The following is a 21,509-nucleotide window of genomic DNA, read 5'->3' as shown; positions in this document are numbered from 1 at the left end:
CGGGAAGCAGGCTGCTATCCGCAGCCTAGACACGGCTAGCGGAGCGCTAATCCCGAAGCTTGGGGCGTGCGGAGCTCAGCGCGCCCCAAGCTTCTGGGTGCTGGCAAGGTCTCCGCTAGACGGCTAGCGGATACCTTGCCGGCACCCAGAACCTTGGGGTGCGCTGAGCTCCGCACGCCCCAAGCTTCAGGATAGCTTCCTGAAGCCTGGAGAGCGAGAGGGGTCGGTGCGCACTGACCCCTCTCACTCTCCAGGCTTCAGCGAAAGCCTGCATTCGCTCCATAGGACGCGCACACATTTTCCCTTGCTTTTTAGGAGGGAAAAAGTGCGTCCTATGGTGCGAAAAATACGGTAAGTCCCAATGTACTCAATGAGGAGGACTCTCAGGTAATGTGTATAGGCTTACAGGCTCCATCTTAAGGGGGCATGGGTTCATTTACAGTCTGTTTTAGCTATGCGCTGCTGCTGTTGCATTCCTATGGTGTCATTCTTGGTTTTTTATCGTTTACTTTTGTTTTTAGGATTTACATAGACACCAATGCTGTATTTACAAATTATTGGGGGTTAGATGGAAATGCTGAACTATAACTGGCAGCTATAAAATAATATAACAGGACAATTGTTATTACATAAAATAATTTTGAAAATAATGGGGTGGGGGAGAGACCCCCGTACCAAGGACAGGGAATGGGGACTCTGGAGCCTCATCAATGGATCATTATGATCTGCATACAAAATCACCTGAAATGTGATTTCCCGGGAAATGTTGCTCTCTCAGGGGTAAACTACAACTCCCAAAATTACTACAGTTCCCCAGATTCATTGAGGGGGCAAGTCTGTTTTGAATGTGCTTTAAAGATACATGCTGTAATCCCAAGCCTAATGAATTCTGGCTAAACATAATTAGGATTATGAGGTAAAATTAGAATTTGGATGTAAAATTGGTAATGATACATTGGGCTAAGGATATTGGACATAACATACAGTTAGAAGATTGGGAGAGGTTATGGAATGAAGGTATTAATTTTACAGTATGTAGTACGCTTAAAGAAAATGTTATGAAAATGATGTATAGGTGGTATTTAACACCAGTTAAATTGGCCCAAATGTAAGGAAAAAGAAGGTGAAATGCAATGATGTAAAGTTTAATTTTATAAACCATCAGATGGGAGGGAGGGAAGCTGTTAGGCTCAGTTGAGCCAAAAAGATAAAATAAGAGGGTACGATGTTACGTAATGTGATTGTATGTAAAACCAATAAAAATCATTTTTTAAAAAACATAATTAGGATTAAGCCTCAGGTGTGCTTCTATCCCACAAACTAATAATACTTTTTAAAGAATGCTATAAGATGGGTCCCCTTAGCGAGAGAATGCGCATATCCTGTATGGCAGAGGAGACAATGTCACACCCATCCTAAATTCACGGCTTAATGTCTCATTCTTTGGAGCCTGGAAAGTGAACTTCTGAATTAGGGCAGTGAAGAACCCAAACAGGCTCGCTTTCCTAGAAGACAAGGAGGAAAAAGACTGTTTCAGTGGAGAGCTTTTGCTCTCCACTGAGTGGCACAATTTAAATAACATGGGCAGATCAAATAATTTAAAAAGTAATTATGTTGTTGCAAAATAAATATAGAAGTCGTTCCTACTTCTCAGTCAAGCAAATGGGAACACTGAACAGAATTTGGAAATGATACATTTGAGATATATAAATTTATCTCATAAGCAGTTTTGAAACAAAATTCAATTATATTTTATTAGGAGTCAGCCTAATCTGTATATATCTTAGGTAAGGGTGTGGCAAACAGAGTTTAGTTGTCCAAGTTCCAGATGGAACTGGGTTTTCTGCTCCTTGAGGAAACATTGTGGAATCAGCCATACAGGTGAAATTAAGACTTTTTAAGTGTGTTGTAAGGTGCATTATACAAATGTGACATTAGATGGCGATGGTGAGCTATGGCAAATTCAATATTCTTTCTCAAAACATTTCTTTAAAAAGCATTTTCACAAAGTTTTTTAATATTTGTCTAGAGTCCACCATTGTAAAAGTACACCAGGTGTTGCCCCCCAGCTTGTATATTTGAGTTACATCAATTGATATTTTCCTCCAAAACTGCATATGAGATAAATTTCAATAATATTTTATTAGGAATCTCCCTAATCTTAGCTAAGGGCGTGGCAAACAGAGCTCAGTTCCTCGAGTTCAAGATGGAAGTGGGTTTCTCTTCCTTGGGGAAACTATGAAAAAATACATCAGCTGCTATCTACCCAATGCCTTGTGGAGCACCTCTCCCACTTAGGGCACCTGAGAAAGCTCTGGAAATATTCCCTCAAAAATCCACACTGCTTACTGGGGGGGGGGGGGGAGTGTATTAACACCATTTTGTGTAACTTCACAACTCCTATAGTAGTCCTTTTGTGACTTGCATCCACAGTACTTCCTCACAATCCCAAACGTGACCACTGGCCCCAATAGGGTGCTGAACCCTGTAATACACCAGACTCCCAGCAACCAGTGGCGTAGGAAAGGGGTTGCGGTGGGTGCGGTCCAGCCCAGGTGTCATCACTGAGGGGGGTGACCACTGGGCATGGCCTGCAGTGTGCCCGAGCCACATTTATCTCCTGGGGAGTGACGCGTGGCTCGGGCATCTGGTAGCTCAGTGCTGCCCGAAATAGCAACATGGGGCTTGCGGACTCCATGGAGGTTCTGCCCAGAGTGCTCTGCCCCGGGTGCAGGATATTTGTGCCACCCTGGGCGTCTGGGCAGCTAGCTACGCCAGTGCCAGAAACCAAGCCACCACCATATAGTCACTGCTGCAATTCTGATGAGCAGCCCATGAATTTTTGTTACCTGTAGAGAATGGCAGGAATGCTTCCCTTTTCCTGGACTGACCATTCTCCAGGAAATGGCCAGGATTAAACATATCTGGAGTTTCCCACTCATCCTGGTCAAAGAGCACTGAGGTCAGGTTGGTAAGCAGCATGGTTCCCTGCCAAAGAAGAAGCAGGGAAGACACCAGATTAAAACTAGCATAGAAATCTTTCTGTTTTGATCTGTGCAACTACAGCAATACCAAGCCTCCAATTCTGCCTGCCAATTCAGAAAGGATATGTTTTGAATGAGAGATTTCCTATGCACAACTCAAGAAAACACAGGCTCCTTTAGAGATTGTATAATACCAGACTTTGCCAGGGCATTTAGATTTAGAATAAGAAACACCAGATGCCCGTTTTGGGTCGTAGTTTTGGGTGGTTAGTAATGGTCATTTAAAAAAGAAAGCAAAGAAGAATACTAGCTATCCATTCAAATGGTTCAGACTGTGGTTGGAATCCATTTTTGCAATGGGAGGGGTCAAAAGACCTAAAAGTCTATTTAGCCCAAATCCCTCCCTCCACTCCAGATCTGGATGTGCCCCAAGAACAACCAAGACTCCTATCCGTCCTGCCCATTGGCCATGCTGACTGGAACTAGTAGGAGTTGGAGTTCAATAACATCTGGAGGACCTCATGATGGCTAATCCTTGGTAGTGGTGCCCTCCCTGTGACATCCTTTAAGATGTCAAGGATATCAAGAACTACATAACTTTTAGGAGACATCTGAAGGCAGCCCTCTATCAGGAAGTCTTTAATGTTTGATATTTTACTATGTTTTATATATGCTATAAGCTGCCCAGGTTGGCTGGGGAAACCCAGCCAGATGGGTGGGGTAATAATAATAATAATAATAATAATAATAATAATAATAATAATAATAATAATAAATAAATAAATAAATAAATAAATACAACAACAACTTTGGCTTCAAGTTTTTGCATCTTAAAGAAAGATGGAAGGAAGAGAAGAATGGTGAATCTTCTTCATATTTACTTTGGGAATATGAAACCCAGCCAATATAGTGTCCTTGGTTGTCACCCGGGGCACATTCGAAGGCAAAATGTTGCTTATTCTTTGAATTTCATGAACAACCGCATTGGTATATGGCATGCCGCCCCTGTCATCCATTGCTGGCTGGCGAGACTGGCCAATCACAGAATCTATTTCCGCTTGGACTTTGGCTGCAGAGAAAAGAAAATTTGCTTTCAACACAAAAAGAACAGACTTGATCTTAGTTCTGCAGGGGAGGCCTATCTTTAAAATTTAATGGATTTGAACAAATACAGACTCAATAATTAAATGGATGAATAAACAAATTTTCACTTATTGGCATCACTTTTGATTTGGACCAATCAACAGAGTATCCTGATATTTGAATAAAGGCACCTATCATTTGCATCAGCACAGGAATAGTGCTGAATCTTTTGTCTTTGTAATAGAAGGAGATTCCTTCAGGAAACTCCCATCTATATTGTATAGTATTCCTTTTTAAGACACTTATTATTTGTCTATATCCTCTTTTACGCAAGGGTCTGATTGGAATTTCTTTAAAAATGATAATTGGCCTGCCTTCAATTATTAATTTTTTTTCTCGATAACTCGTTCTTAATATTGTATTCTTCATCTCAATTGAGTTGAAGATCACTAAACAGTCACCGGAGAGTTTTTTTGACTTGAACTGTTGGGATTTCACCTTAATTCTGAAAGCATTTACTACCATATATGCTAGTTCTTCTTCTTTTATTTCCAACCATTTCGCTAGTTCATTAATCATTTTTTCTTTTATATTCTCATTTGATTCTTCTCCCACTCCTCTAAATTTTAAATTAAGTTGTTTCTGTCGCATTTCTGCCATGGCTAAACTATCCCAAAATTGATCTTGTGTTTTGTTCAGATCTCTTATTTCATCCTTTATTTTTTCTGTCTCCTTCTTATGTTCCTTCATTTCTTTTTGAATTTTCTTATTGGTATCTTCCATTGTTTTTGACCTAACTGTCAAATCTTGTATTTTACTAGAGAGTTCTCCTACAGTTCCTTCAATTTTTTTATCTATCTGTTCCTGCACCTCACCTAGTTTGCTTTCCATATGTAGTTCGCTCTGTTTAAATTCCTCTTTGATCTTTAGCCACAGAATGTCAAGATCTTTAATTTCCTCCTGTCGTGATGCCTTTCTATCTCCTGGGGTCCCTCCTACTTTCCCCCCATTTTTCCTGACATTTTGTGGTTGTTTTCACAATTTGTCTATTTTAATTTTCTGTCTCTCCCCTAGGGGGCGCACAATCTCTTTTTGCTTTCCTTATTTTTCCTATATCTTAACCAATCTCCTTTAATTTACAGTATTGCTCTCTTGCAATTATACGTTTCTTCTTTTATCTTCTTACAATTTTCTTTATACCTCTTAATGTCGTATTTTCCTTGTTTTCAAACAAAGTGATATCTCTAATATCAATTAATTCAGCTATCTCCTAAATACATCCAATATATATCCACTAGTCCAGTGTTTCCCAACCTTGTGCCTCCAGCTGTTTTTGGCCTACAATTCCCATCATCCCTTGCCACTGGTCTTGCTAGTCAGGGATGATGGGAGTTGTAGTTCAAAAACAGCTGGAGGCACAAGGTTGGGAAACACTGCAGTCTATTGAAAAGTGTCTACTAATATAAATTTGTAAATCCGTTTAAATGAATTAATACTTAAAATAAAAGAGTATGTCTTCAATTACAGCCCAAATACAACTCGACCTTGCCAATTTTCTCAAACCATATGTCTTTATCTACAAAACATAAGTACATTCCCTATACTCTTATTTTTTCTTCAATTACTTCCACACTCTTAATGTATTCCTAATGACGTGTGACAATATGGTATATATATTCCCAAACCATCCCCTTAGGACCTTAACATCTAATGAAGATTCAGTGAATTTTCCCCAGACTCAAATGACCATTACGTATATAAAAAATATTCCTATTAATGTAACTTTCGAGAGTCCACGTGGATTCTGATAAGGGGGAGGTAATTTCCTTTTTTAGCTGGAAATAAAGCACTCAGTTTGCATCAAAATCTTTAATCTTCAGCCACTTGTCGGCTTAATCCATATCGAATAAGGGCTATTCTACGGTTTGGTCCGTACCTTGGTCCGAAGTCTGGTAGATCTAATAATCCAAGCCTTAATCCGCAGTTTAATAATTTGGACTGGACCAAATCTAAAAAGTAGTAAGTCCCAATTTCCTATTCATGTTCTCAAATCCAAGTAATGTCCTCCACTTTTCAGTTGATTCTGTTGTTTTTTTGCTTCAGCACTTAAATGTAAATCTCTCCAAGAAGGGGGGAAAAGGGGGTTAACTTAAACCCAATTTTTCAACAGTTCTCAGCGGATTCCAACTTTCTTTATACTATATTCCTCATTCCTTTATATTGTCTTTGTATAGTATTAGGGGGGGGAAAGGTTTTTATTAATCGTACTATATTGATAGATATTGTCAGGGAACTGCCATCGGAAGGACAGGAGGTGGAAAGGCTCACTGAGGTTGAGAGACACGTAGCAGCTGAAGAGGGAACCAGTAGGGGGAGAGAAGGAACTCCAAGGGAAAGTGAGTCGGAGGGATGGCTCAGAGACGCTTCCAGCGAAAACAGTGGGGAGGTCTCAGGACCTCCTATAGGGACACCCACTCCTCGCCGGAAACTGTCACGCAGAGAGTCCAGAAGACGTGTTTCCGTTAAGGAGCTTTTATGTTGGAAGAGATTCCGAAAGCAACCACTTTCGGACTCTGCTAGCGACTGACGCAGCCATGCCGGAGGGGCTCCGTCACAGGCAGAGGTTTGAGAATCTGATCAAACTCTGAGGGACTTGCATTTTACGCACAAGCAGCTCATTATCCCATCACAGATATTGTTGTTTTTTTGGTTGCTCTTCAGCTAGCCACCTCAAGCTGTTCTTTCAAATGGCTCTGTATTGTTGCGTTTCAAATTATCTCTTTCCCGAAAAGGGAGCAACAAAGTTTTCTAAATAGTCTTTCATCTGTTACCTTGTATTAAATGCTTTAAAGTCTATTTGCCTCGACAAGTGTTGCCGTGGACTTTTATTTTGTACTCACACAGTCAGGCTAGAGGCTACTTCCTTCTTTATCCCTGCAACTTTGTATCCTGCGCCATTTTAACTCCTCTACCGGGATGGATTCCTTACTTTAATCCTTCAACATCCAGCGTTCGCTTAGTGTGTTCTTTGAATGTTTAAAGTTAAAATGTTCTACTCACACTAAGGGTCCATTCTTAAGTTTATGGAGATTCGTCGCTTCTTTAGTGGGAGCCAGAGGCATCGCAACACAGGGTCGGTGCTTTCCTATTGCACTTGCGATCCCATCGTCTTCGAGCTCTTCAGCAGAAAACCCCGAAAAAAAGGCCAGACCGCTTCTGCGCTGCCGGTTAGCCATCCCTCAAGGGTACTCCCCTTGAGATTTTTTTGGGGTGCAGTCCCTTTGCAGCTCCCCCAAGCCCCTGTGTTGTTCGAAAAGCCCCCGACGAGGCTTTCCGCGCTCCCTTTCTGTCCGTGACGGAAACCGGAAGTCTATTTATTTATCTCTTTTAAAAATTACTTGAGTATAGACATGACTAAGTTAGGTCCATTAATTTCAATAGGTTTGCTTTCAGTAGGCCTTTGTTATATACAACCCAAAGTAATGAAAGGGAAATGAGTCAACTACAATTCTACCTTGAATGTCTGGGTAAATGGCCATGTACAGCAAAGCCCAGTTGTTTCTGTTCCAGCAAAAAACAGATCCAGTGTTGATTGTAGGAGGTTTTCTTCATGGAAACTGGAAGGGGCATCCTCCTTAAAGCAAAGAAAATGCACCAGGGAGTTCAGCAGTCATTAAAAACACCATCCTACTGTCAGCCCCACATGTCAAGAGATCACCAGGGGATTCAGTGACTCTAATCCTGCATCTAGGAAGGGAAAGTCAACAGTCCTGTGAATAACTGATGCTGGCATAAAGTTTGGGTTTGTTCTGGTCAAGGAAATACCTCCAATAATTCCTGGTCTGGGTTTATTCAGGGCAACTGAATCCTTTGGTCATGAGATGCCTCCACTACAGTGATTCTTTTAGACATGTCAACTGTTTGCTCTCACAAACAACAGACAAGTGGTGAAATTCCAGCAGTGAACAAGTGGGGAGGTGTCTCCCCACAAAATACGTGACTTCATATTCATACATGCAGAAATGTATTTTTTCTGAGGTCATAAACTCAAGAGAAAGAATATTGTCAGCCACTAAGGACCATTCAGACAAGCCACGTGACTAGTTCTGGTTTTTAACATTGCTTCTCTGCCTTCTACTATTATTTTATTATTAAACATATATACTTTTTGTCCTTTTCATCTCTCACCTTGGCCATTTCATTTAGGTAGGCATCTATGAAGTCTCTGGGTTCAGATGGGTTCCAGTCTTCTTTGTGTTTTTCAATGATTTCTCTCACAAAGGATTTCAAAAGCCCCCATTTTTAAAAAAATGTCTGATGGGGCCCTGGCAGGTATTTCATGACAGTGGGAATGGTATCATACAGCTGAGGAAACAAACACTAATATCACATATGTGAAGGAAAAGCCCTCTCAAAAAAGCATTCACATCATGTTGTTGTCATGGGAAATAGGCTAACAGTAATAAAGGCTGGTGTGCACAGGCTCAAAGATGGCAGACTCTCCTGGAACCAGAGTAAATATTGCACTCACCACTGCTTATGATGAGACCCCATGGCAATGTCTTCACTTCTTGGTTAGAAATGTTTGGACTGCAAATCAAATGGCACCATGGTGCTCAGTTCTGCAAGCACAACTTGTAATTCACTGATTGACTTCCCATGAAGATGATTACTATCATTTGAAAAAGGCATGTACCAATGCCTGCACATGTCACAAATATGGAGAATTTCTATTTAATGATACCCATTGACATGAGTGTCAATTTACAGGTCATAACTGCTGTGTGTGTAGAATTAATTCATGTATATCATTTGTGATGACATCCCTCTGTTCCCATACCAAGATTTTATTCAGCCAAACATGTTATTCTCACCCTTTAAAAATACAATCTGTGCTGAAGAAACCTGAAAACTCAAAGCACGTGAATAAACAGTCAGCAAGAATGAAGGAGCCAAATCAACTCTGTTGTGGTTATCCAAAAAAACCCAAAGAAGACCTACCATACTCCAAAGATTTCCCTGAAAATGGCACGCCTCATCAAGCAAGTGCAATAACTTATGGAAACGGCTGTTATGGTAATCAAAGCGGTCCCCAAAAGTGATATTTGAAACAGCATTATGAATCTGAAATTGAGGGTCAAATGGCTGTCCTGGTTAGAGAGAGAAAATGGTGCAGAAGGAATTGGGGTGCTTCTAGCTTCCATATAACAAAAACAGGAGGGGACCATCCCCATCAGAGACAATATAGAGACACACCAATATACTAAAACTATTGCACTTCAAGCCCTACTCTATTTGTGACATTGGTTGTAGAAATTATCAAAAATCTGCTGATATCCTGGAAATGGATAGACTACGGGCATCTGGGAAAGCAAAAGAAGGGAAACTTCCAAAATCATTCTTTGAAATGGCAGAGACCTGTAACTTGACGGACATTTGGAGACTAAGACACCCATTAGAAAAACAATTCACATTTACTTCAGATGCAAATCAATCAATGTCAAGAATTGATCAGATATGGATATCCAAGGAACTAACATCGAGAACCTTAAAGATTGAAATACAATCAAAAGTCTTCTCAGATCATAATGCAATTAAATGTATTCTAAAAGGATATAAAGAAAAATCTTTCAGATGGAGAATAAATGAAAACCTGCTGGATGATCAGAAGATAGTGGAAAGGGCACAGAAATGCCTAACGGACTACTTTGTAAATAATGTGAATAAAGGCACAAGAATGTGTATTGTGTGGGATGCTAGTAAAGTGGTGATGAGGGGTTTCTTTATCCAGCAAAATGCAATTAAAAACAAAATGAGAGAAAAAGGGGAAAAGGAAATACTAAAACAAATTATGGAAAACAAGAAAAAATTAACTACTAGGCCCAAGGATGAAAAAGTGAAACAAAATATAAAAGTGCTTCAAACTCAATTTGCGATGATAATTAATAAGGAAGTGGAATAGAATATTAAAAAAATGAAGCAGAGGAACTTTGAATTTGCAAATAAGTCTGGAAAATGGCTGGCTTGGCAAATTCAAAAAAGGAAAGAGCAAAATACAATAAACAAAATAAAAGTGGAAGATATTGAAAAGATCAAGATATTGAAAATCCGAAAGGAATTAGGAAAGGATTTGTAGATTTTTATAGAGAATTGTATAAAAGAAAGGGGAGAGGTAATACAAAAGAAATAGAGGACTATTTAAAGAAGAAAGGTGCAGAAAATATCGAATTGCAATAAAAATAAACTGAATGAGCCGATCGAAATGGATGAAATTAAAAATGCAATAAGAGAATTGAAAAGTGGGAAGACACTGGGACCGGATGGATTTAGTGCAAGATACTATCAAGAAATGAAACACACCCTGTCTGTACCATTAAAAGAAGTGATGAATAACATTTTAAAAAAGGAGGAAATACCAGAAACTTGGAAAGAAACCTATATAACTTTTATTCCCAAACAGGACTCAGATCTGACCCAAATGACGAATTACAGGCCGATCTCATTATTAAATAATGATTACAAAATGTTCGCAAACATTTTGGCAAATAGGATGAAAAGAATTTTAAAGGAAATGATACAGAAGGATCAAGCAGGTTTCCTTCCTGGTAGACAGATGAAAGACAACATAAGAAATATAATTGATATAATGGAATATCTGACTAACAGGAAGGATAAACAAGCAATGTTAATTTTTGTGGGAGTGGAGAAAGCCTTTGATAATATTTCTTGGGAATTTATGTTAAAAAACTTAGAAGTGATGGATATGAGCCAATCTTTTCTAAATGGTATAAAAGCAATATATTCCGAACAAAGAGCAAAACTAATTGTCAATAATGTAATAACGGAAAATATTGCAATAACTAAGGGTACAAGACAAGGGTGTCCTCTATCACCGTTGCTATTCATATCGGTCCTGGAAGTCTTATTAAGCTCAATAAGAAACAATGAACAGATAAAAGGGGTATCAGTTGGCGGTAATCAATATAAAGTAAAGGCGTATGCTGACGACTTGGTTATAACGATAGAAGATCCTATAAAGAGTATTAAAGAAGTACTAAAAGAAATGGAAGAATTTGAACAGGTGGCAGGGTTTAAATTGAATAAGAAAAAAAACCAAAATAATGGTGAGAAACATAGACCAAGAAACTAGTGAAAGAATACAGCAACAGACAGAGATTGAGGTGGTAAAGAAAGTGAAATATTTAGGGATTGTATTGACCGCCAGGAATATTGATTTGTTTCAAAATAACTATGTACCAGTATGGAATAAAGTTAAATGAGATTTAGAGGTGTGGGGTAGAATGAAATTATCATTTTGGGGAAGAATTGGAACGATAAAGATGAGTGTGTTACCAAAAATGTTGTTTCTGTTCCAAGCAATTCCAATAATTAAAGGAGTTGCAATATTTAAAGATTGGCAAAAAGTGATTTCAAGATATATGTGGCAGGGCAAAAAGCCGAGAATAAAATTTAAGTTGTTAACAGATTTAAAAGAGAGGGGAGGCTTTGCCCTGCCAGATTTGAGGTTATACTATGAAGCATCATGTATATGTTGATTGAAAGAATGGATGAAATTAGAAAATACAGATTTGTTAGATTTGGAAGGATATGATCATAGATTCGGTTGGCACGCGTATTTATGGTACGAAAAGAAACGAGTGCATAAAGGTTTTGAAAATCATATTATTAGAGGATCTCTGATTGAGGTATGGGGTAGGTATAAAAACCTACTGGAACCAAAAATCCCACATTGGCTATCACCATTAGAGGTGATGAGTGTTAAAAAGATCAATATGTCTAGGAGGTGGATAACATATGGGAGTTTAATTGAGAAAGAGGGAAGTAAGTGGAAAATGAAACCATATGAAGAAGTGAAAGAACATGTAAATGTTTGGCTGCATTACTTTCAGATTAATGAAATGTTTAGAAAAGAGGTTGCAGAAAGAGGCTATTTTGAAAAAGAATCTAGGTTTCAATGAGAAGTATTGAATAATGAAGTTAAAAATTTATCTATGATGTATAAATTATTATTAGAATGGCATTTGAAGGATGATGAGGTTAAATCAGTTATGATTCAATGGGCCAAAGATTTTGGACATAACATTCAATTTGATGACTGGATAAAATTATGGAAGGAAGGGATGAGATTTACAGCATGCACCACAATTAAAGAAAATGTTATGAAAATGATATATTGATGGTATATAACACCAGTCAAATTAAGTAAGATGTATAAGGTGAGTAATAAATGTTGGAAATGTAAGGAGAAAGAAGGGACATTTTATCATATGTGGTGGGAATGTAAAAAAATGAAGTGCTTCTGGGAAATGATATATAATGAGATAAAGAAAATATTGAAATATACATTTGTTAAAAACCCAGAAGCATTCCTATTAGGAATTCTAGGTGGTGAGATAAAAAGGAAGGATCAGAAAGTATTTTTGTATGCAGTAACAGCAGCTAGAACTCTTTTGGCCCAGAAATGGAAACAAGAAGAAATGCCCACGATTGAAGAATGGAGAACGAAACTAATGGATTATGCAGAACTGGACAGATTAACAGGGAGGATTTGCAACCGACGGGACCAAAGATTCACTGAGGACTGGAATAAATATACAGAATATATTTAAAATATTTGTGATAATGATATAACATTTGTAAGTTTCCAAGAAGCTCTGTAAGAAGGTTTGGTAGAAATATTGTTTAAATAACATTGTAAGATAAGATATATATAGTGCAATATAAATTAAGAAATGTGAAGATATGTAATAAATACGGAAAATTATCAGACATGTTGATGGAAGTCTAAAAGAAAAAAGACGTGTGATGAGTTCCTAATGTTTAATTTTGTTATAAATTTGTTTTTATTGGAAAATTAATAATATATATATATCTCTATCTGCAGATATCCTCAAAACCCAACCTTTGTTCTTATTCTGTTCTAGTTCAGGGGCTTTTAGCTCCCATGGCAGGTTCCAACACAGAGCTTCACACTAGAACTTTTCTGCACCACAATGCGCCTCTGTGGAGCTTCCTATCAACACCCCCTTCGCCATCACAGGGTTATTCCAGTCCAAGCAGAGCTACATTTGTGTGAAGAAATAATGCCAGAAAGCTTTGCATCCTAGCTGATGTAGTTTTGACCTAGTTCATACAAAGTAGCAACTTAAGGTAAGTATCACAGATGGGCCACAGGATTGTTGACTCTGGTTCTCACCTTTCTCAGCTTCTATTGCTTCATTTAAGTAACGGGTTTCCTCCCGTATTCGTTCTTCTAAAGACCTTTTGCCCAAACCAAAGTTTCTGAGTGTTGATAAGGCAAATCGTCTTTGTTGTTTCCAGCTGAGACCATTAGAGAAGACCAGCCCTAGATGGGAAGGAGTAATAAGTATGTACAGCAAGTAAGTAGATTTAGCAATCCTGTTAATTCCAAGATGGACTCCCCTCTGCTTTCCATTATTCTGCTTGCCTGCTCAGGACATGTTGGAAAGACTGCAAGGCATTAGAAACTAGCTAATTTGTGCTGGTGGCTTTTATCTGGTTGCTCTGAATTCTGCTGTTTGCTGTTTCATTGATTTCCTTTTTGTGTGTTTCACTTTTTGGGTAGAATTTTTAATACTAATTTTTTACTGTGGGAGCTCTTGATAGAAACGCAGCATATAGATTTTTATTTAAAAAGCAACAGTTTTAACAGTTGTAAAATCATACAGTCAATATATTTTACTCCTTCATTTCTGAGGTCCATTAGGCAACTCTGGTATTCCTTTTCTGGAATTAAAGGTAAAGGGACCCTTGACCATTAGGTCCAGTCGTGGCCGACTCTGCGGTTGCAGCACTCATCTCACTTTATTGGCCGAGGGAGCCGGCGTACAGCTTCCGGGTCATGTGGCCAGCATGACTAAGCCGCTTCTGGTGAACCAGAGCAGCACACGAAAATGCTGTTTACCTTCCTGCCGGAGCAGTACCTATTTATCTACTTGCACTTTGACGTGCTTTCGAACTGCTAGGTTGGCAGGAGCAGGGACCAAACAACGGGCGCTCACCCCGTCACGGGGATTCGAACTGCCGACCTTCTGATCGGCAAGTCCTAGGCTCTGTGGTTTAACCCACAGCGCCACCCGTGTCCCCTTTCTGGAATTAAGAGGTATTAAATTTTAAATGGGGGTCCCACTCTAGCCCCTTCTGTAATTATTCACACCCTTCATTTGCTCACTATGAATAGATTTCTCTTTTCCATTTCATTTGCACAACTTTTTTGCTACGTGTTGGGCACCTGTTCAGCAGGACCTCAAAGGGACCTGCTTCCATTCCCACTGCTTTCCCCTTTCTTTATATAGATGGACGCAATTGCAGGGGCAGCTCATCTCATCAGCTTTTAATGGGCATTAGGTGTCACAACAGACTCCAAATTCCTGAATCCATGCCAGTGACCCCAGTCTTGACCTCTACTTACTGCTAAGGGGGAGTGTTGTTTCATAAAGGCCATTCATTTCTTGGCAGCTTTGCATTGAAAACTGTGGTGCAATTGGCACAAATTTACTTTAATCACAACTACTGGCCTAAGCAGAAAGGAAGCAACCTGGCATGTACCCAACAGTCATCTAAATTCCATCTTTCTCCAGAATGCTTCATGGATCAGGTCTGTATGCGTGAAGCAAGTTGTCTGGTTGGCTATGGTTGAATAAGAAGTCCGCTCATGTTTCCTGTTGGATGCCATTGGGCGCTGGCATTCCCCCATGTGACAAGTTCTGATTTGGGAAGTCCCAGGGACTGTTTCCCAGTCAGCAAAGGAAGCCTCTGGGCTGAGCTTGCTGCCTGAGTAATTGGTCCTGCCCACTTACCTAATCTGTGAGCAGGCATGGGTCACCCAGTATATGACCTAGGACTGTGGCTTTCTCTGCAGCCACTTTCTGTTGGATCTCCCATCCTTTATATACTGCTGTTGCATGTTGTTCTGTTTGACCTTGCTATGGTATAGCCAGTTGCCATATTTGGGGCCAGGTTGAGATTTTCCCAGTTGGCTCCAGCCCTCTGGTTTTTCCATCTTCATAGCAGTTGTCAGAACTTTGGCAGTTTAGGCATTAGATAGTTTAGGCATTGGAGGGAGGTTATAGCCTCTGTCTGGCCCTTCTGAAATTGGGTCCGGGAAGATGCTTCAGTCTAGACACCCAGGTGAAAGTGAGGGGCTACAGCATTCCCTAGATGCAATCCAGCGGGGGAGTTTGTTATGATATAGAAGCAATGCGGCCACGAGCAGCTGCCAGCATGAAAGCAAAACATAATGGGAATGTTGGGACTGTTCCGTGGGAAACAGAGGGACAGTCTATTCACAGTGCTGAGCACCGGATTTAGCTCAGAGTGTAACATGAGCTGTACAGGAAGTACAGGAGGTGGGGGTTTGTGTCTCTCTGCTGTTGGAGTTTGAAGAGAGCAGACGTGTTTTTCTGTAATGCTGAAAAGACAGAAATAAAGGCATGTAAATACATTTCTGTCTATCTCTTTCCCCTGCCTGGGGAGGGCAGGGAAGAGTGGTGTGTTCTTCTCACGTTTGAGGAGGATCGCCGATCGCGACCTAGCCTGTATCCTGCTCGGGAATGCAGACGGGGAGGTCACCAGGAGATCAAGCCGGGTGCCTGGAGAGTGGCCAGTTTCTCCTGATAAAGGCCTTATTTCCTAACAGAGTTACCCCTTGATGTAGGGCAGGAGCTCTCTCATTTCTGGTTGACCCCCAAACACAAGTTCTTTTAGCAGGTGGGCTGGAAGGGGTGGGATCTACCCAGTGCCTATGCCAAACTTCTTACATGTGTTGTCAACAAAGGTGTAGCCTGGTATCACCCAAATATTGGTTGCCATCTCTCTTATTCTTGGTATTGGGGAGGACCAATAGTAGGAGGGATTCATGCACTACTTAACGTTGACATATTATTCCATCACTACTAGGGATGGGGCAGAAAGTCACTTCAGCTTGCAATTTAAATGCAATCTTACGGTATTCTCAGTTGCAGAAACAATGCATTAAATGAAATGTTATCAGATGCAATAGTGTGACAAACTGAAGAACGGAAAAATGAGGAACTGAATGAAAGAAAAAGCTCACAGATTGCTTCACCCTTAATAATGACAAGCTGTTTGATGCACTACACAGCCAGACTCTTTGATTGCCACCCAACACTGAACAGTGAGTTCAGTTAAGCTAAAGAGTTTAGCAGGTATACCTCTATGCCACAGCTTTACTACAACTGCCTTATTTTGGTTTAAAGATGCAAGAAATGCAAATGCAAATTAGGGAAATAATCAGTTCTGAAAATTTAAACTTGAGAAACAATCCAAAAGATTGCAAAATCAGTGCAGAGAATGAAAAAGAAAAGAAAAGAAAAGGAAAGAAAAGAAAAGAAAAGAAAAGAAAAGAAAAGAAAAGAAAAGGGAAAAGCAAACTTTAACTATCTCAGTAATTGATCATGTTAAAAGAAACTTACCAAAAGACCCAAATATTTCAGCACTAATAGGAGATGTGGGCCGGTCTACAAAGTTTTCACCCTGATGAACAAGAGCTTCCTTCACCAGTTGCAGTCCACTCACAACCACAAAACACATGCTTCCAACCTGAACGCTGAACACATTGCCGTATTTTTTGGAAAAATGGAAGGAGAGCGAGAAAGAAGAACTGTGTGTGTGTGTGTGTGTGTGTGTGTGTGTGTGTGTATGCACACATGCGCATACCTGGTTCTTCTTTGATGCTTATATGGAAGATGGAAACTTTGGTTGCCATCAAATATATCAGGGATATCAGAAATGCTGAAAGGGTTTCCGGGGACCGTACATGGACAGGCCCCCTCCATCCTCCACGTGTCTTCTATTCACAAGAGCTGCTGCTTATGTATTTGTGGCAACTTAGCCTCATCTACCACAGAGGGTTGTTGCAAAGATAAAAGGGAAGGGAGGGTAGGACAATGTACACCAATGACTGCTCCCCACATCAAATGGGGGCGCCTTTTGCGTGGTCGCGCGCAGACCCCTTGGACCTAAGTGGCACCCGGGAGTATATCCTGGCTTCTCTCCCCAGCCAGACTCCTGGAGGTCTCCGCCTACCTCTGCCTGTTATCCAGTCCCGGCGGGACCTGGCCAGGTAAGGGGAAGGACCACCCTGGCCACACAATAGAGGGAGGGTCTTACCTGGGAATCCTCAGTTGACTCCAGAGCTTCTCCCATCCTGCCCTCCCTCAGTTAAGTTTTCTTTTGCAGGTTAACTTCTTCTTTACAGGTATGCGGGCGCTGCTATGCTAAGGTCACTGTTGAAGGGCCGGAAAGGAATTTTCCTGCATTGGCAGGTTTTACCTTCCCTGTAGCAAAATGTCACCACTTTGGTGGTTTCAGGCCTTTGGCGGAATCCTTTAGTCTACCTTCGCTAATAGGGGAGGGGACGTTAAGCGGTGACCCATGCCCCCCCTGTGGCGGCGATCCCAGGGTTCCCCGTTAAAGGGGTTGTAAGAGGGAAGGCATTGGCCATACGCCTATTGGTTGTTATTACTCTCCCTTGTGACGACGGTGAAATGGGGGGCGGGCTCTCTGTTTGACAGACGTTCTCCAAGCCAGCCCAATCGCCACACATTCTGGATAAGCCTGATGTTCCCCAGCTCCCTGGCCATGGACTGGGAGGGATAAACGCCCAAGGCCTAAGCCAAGGTCTCCCTACATCTGAAGTTCTAATAAAGTTGTGGCCAATTTTCATCCCATAGCACAGTGTCTTGAGTCATTACTCTACCCGGGGGTCGCCTAGGGATGGGGGGACTCCGCCTGTCCATGCAAAACACACAAAATACTTTGCAATCCATAGTAAGCAAAAGAAAGTTGTGGACACAGATTTGGTACAAATAACTGTTAGGTAAAACAGATCCTCTGGGTTCAGAGGTAATACACATCTGGATACCAGATGCTGGGAACAAACAAACAAACAGAAAGGCATTTGTCTTGCGGCCCCATGTGTGGGCTTCTCACAGACATCCAGCTGAAGCAAGGGTCTTGCATGCCTTTCCAGCACAAAACAGGGGTTAACTTTGCTAATCTTTGGTTGTATGGTACCCTGAGTGAGGCCAAAATATGGCGCCTTCAAATGGATCTTCTCAATTTTGGCCCACTTGGCTTGGCACCCTAAATGAAGGAACCGACCCCACCACCCGAAATCTGGGGGTGCAATGTTTTCAACTCATGCCATGGCTCTTTCCTTCATCCTTACCTTTCATACTGCATTCTGAGGATTCTTGAAATCCATATGTAGCAAATTACCCAAAAAAGGAAGACACATGGGCCCTGGGGGGAAATTCCTTGGGCGAATCTTTTTATTGAAATCAGCAAGAAGTAGAAATGTAGCCAGAAACACCAGAACAACCTGCAGGGACAAGGCCTCCCAGAGGACAGAGAGAAGCTGGAGCAACATTCTTCTAGCCTGGTTTTGTCAAAACAGATTGCTGTGTGTGGATGGAAACCCAAATCTCAGGCAGCTAGAGCAGTCACACCTGTGTTTACTGTGGAGTTGAGTGGCAAAGAAACCCTTGTTCCTGCCCCATTGCATGTGGAGCATCAATGGCTGCAAGCTACAACAGCATGGAGGTCTGCTGGGGGAGGTCAAGTATGAAAGCACCCAGTCACTAAAATGTTGCTGTGGAAACCAGAGGCTCCCACCTTTAGGGCCCAGGGGTACTTCTGAAACTATTGTGGGGACCAGGAAATACCTGTATTTCACAGAATAAATAATAGTGATGCTCAGAAAAATTCCTTCCCCAGAACAAAACAACAAAATAACTTTCATTATTATTCATCTTCTTGTGACCAGGTGGACAATAAATTCATTGTTCTTTAAAACCCAGTTTGAATTGTTAGTTTCAGTACTGCCAAACGTGGGGTAAGGAGCACATCCCGTTGCATTATTTGAGAGATTTCTATAAGCTCCTTCTCTCCCAAATCCACTTGTATCAATACATGCCCACCTGGTGACACCCACCATCCAACAGAGGGAGGAGGAAACTGATGCAGTGTGGGTCAAATACCGTATTTTTTGCTCTATAAGACTCACTTTTTCCCTCCTAAAAAGTAAGAGGAAATGTGTGTGCGTCTTATGGAGTGAATGTAGGCTACGCAGCTATTCCAGAAGCCAGAACAGCAAGAGGCATCGCTGCTTTCGCTGCGCAGCGATCCCACTTGTTGTTCTGGCTTCTGAGATTCAGATTTTTTTCCTCTTGTTTTCCTCCTCCAAAAACTAGGTGTGTCTTATGGTCTGGTGCGTCTTATAGTGCGAAAAATACGGTACCTGGGTGTCAAATACCAGCTGTACAATACTTTCAAAGATAATTCCCTCACAGAAGCAAAGATTGATTTATAAGGCAATTTCCACCACAAAACCTCCCAGTCTATATCACTGAGCGAAAGCTGTATATTTTGTTCCCAGCACAACTTCTAACCAGCAGGTCCACCTACAGCGGCATCCAATATAATTTTAGAAAGAACTGAGAGTAAGCCTTTATTATTCAATAATAGTTGTTCAAAGGCCTTAAGACTCCATGTTCCTTCTCCCAAAGAACACCACAGCAGAGATTGGTTCAGGCCAAGCATACATCAAGCCCAAGACTCTCAAAGAACTGCAGGCACAATATCCCCAGGAAATTTCTGCTTGAATGTTTTCAACTTGACACAATAGTACTGATGGAAATGGAGCATACATCTTTTGACATTCTCCTCTGCCCCTGCCCCTGTGAGTGTCAGCAATATGCACTCGCTGACAGCCAAATTGCCACTTTTAACTATTTTCATGGAAAACACTTTGCAGACTCAGTTTTCACCTTGTTATCCAGCATGTTTATTAAAGAACAACAAAATTGTTTTTTGAAAATAGTAAAACCTGGGGAATATTCATTGTCCACCATACAACTCAAGAGTTCTATGCTTAACCCACCAATTTTACTATATTTAGAAGCACATTTAAACTCTGCCTTGGGGTTTGGCCCAACAATACAGAACAGAGATAATCTGTGATTTAGAAATTAAGTGGTTGTTAGCTGTAATGAATATGCAAATAAGAAAAGAAAAGTCAAAATTTAAATAGAAATTAGGGGAAGGATTTGCTGAAGAGAATTGATTAGAGACTAGAATGCAGAAAGGGGAGGTATGAGGAGGTCGGGAAAGTAAGTTTTATGAATATAAGGGAATGAAGTTATACTTGTGATTGTATGTTTGTAAATTGTATGATTGTAAATTATGACAAAACAAAAATTGTGGTATTTACTAGAGCTCGCCACACATTTAGATGGTCTTTAGATGAACACAAAATTGAACAATGTCTTTTCTTTAAATATCTTGGCATCAGTTTCCAAGCTACATCTAGCTGGCTTGTCCACTTCAAGACTGTAGCCCTTCTAACACGTAGGACAATCGGTGCTCTGCTCAGCTTTTTTTATTTGAGGGGAGGGCAACTGGTGACCCCGGCACTAAAAACTTTTGTTGGAAAAGTGATTCCCCAGATGTTATACAGAGTAGAACTCTGGGGATGGAATCAGAAGCTGTTAGAACGGCTTGAAATCTTCCAAAATTTTTATCTCAGAAGAATTCTAGGCCTCCCTCAGAGTACTCCGGCAGCTCTCCTAAGAGTGGAAGTAGGATTACCTTCTGTGTCTGCCAGGGCCCACTTAAGATTCCTGCGTTTTTTCACCAACCTCATAGATGCCCCGAACACCTTATTGGCTAAACAAGCCTTTGTATCATTACAAAATAATACCACTTGGCATAAAAATCTACTAGACATTCTATCCAGATACAACCTACCTGAGTTTAATACTCTCAAATTGTGGAGCCCTGATAAAGTTCGGGAATGGATCTTTGAAAAAGACGACTTTTGGGACTCCACTAAGATAAAGAACTCTGGGTTTTCCTACTGGTTCCCCCGAGTAAAAGCAGTCAAAATCTGTGCCAACTACTTGGTGGAGATCACTGATCCCACCCTTCGGAGAGCTTTCACTATGGCACGGTTTCAAACATTGCCAACTGCTTATCTGACCGGTAGATACACAAAAACCCCAGTAGAACATCGTTTATGTCCTTGCCTTATGAAAATTAAAGAGGATCTTACACATTACCTCCTCTATTGCCCCATTTACTCGGGCTTTAGAGACGCATTGCTGCAAATTATACCCAACTCTATAACCAGTCCTGAAGATAGAGTAAAATTTTTGTTAGTTGATGCAAACCCACGCATTACCCATGTGGTAGCGGTTTTTGTGATGAAGGCCATGAAAGCCAGGGAAAGATTTATGGACGACAATGTAAAGACCCCTTCATCGTCTGTTTAACTCGTTGCTCGTTTTCCCTCCTTTTCTATTTTGTGGGAAGAAGGTTTTGTTGGCATAGTATGTAATGAATTTTAATATTTTTAACTATTGTAGTGTTGATGTTTGT

At 40.7% G+C, this 21,509-nt stretch overlaps 1 pseudogene across 1 annotated transcript; it reads right to left on the bottom strand.

Annotated features, from left to right (window-relative positions):
• Window positions 1-246: 246 nt before the first annotated feature.
• On the bottom strand, window positions 247-19,737 carry LOC144327785 (cytochrome P450 2J2-like; annotated as a pseudogene). Its single transcript, XR_013392911.1, has 9 exons — window positions 18,301-19,737; window positions 16,544-16,706; window positions 13,285-13,434; window positions 9,069-9,217; window positions 8,256-8,432; window positions 7,582-7,701; window positions 3,866-4,053; window positions 2,811-2,988; window positions 247-1,500 (listed from the first exon to the last, which is right to left on the bottom strand). The product of XR_013392911.1 is annotated as a cytochrome P450 2J2-like (transcript).
• Window positions 19,738-21,509: the final 1,772 nt, after the last annotated feature.

Source organism: Podarcis muralis, chromosome 5 (genome assembly GCF_964188315.1).
Source record: "Podarcis muralis chromosome 5, rPodMur119.hap1.1, whole genome shotgun sequence".
NCBI classification, from domain to species: Eukaryota; Metazoa; Chordata; class Lepidosauria; order Squamata; family Lacertidae; genus Podarcis; species Podarcis muralis.
This window is presented reverse-complemented; position numbering and strand designations above follow the sequence as displayed.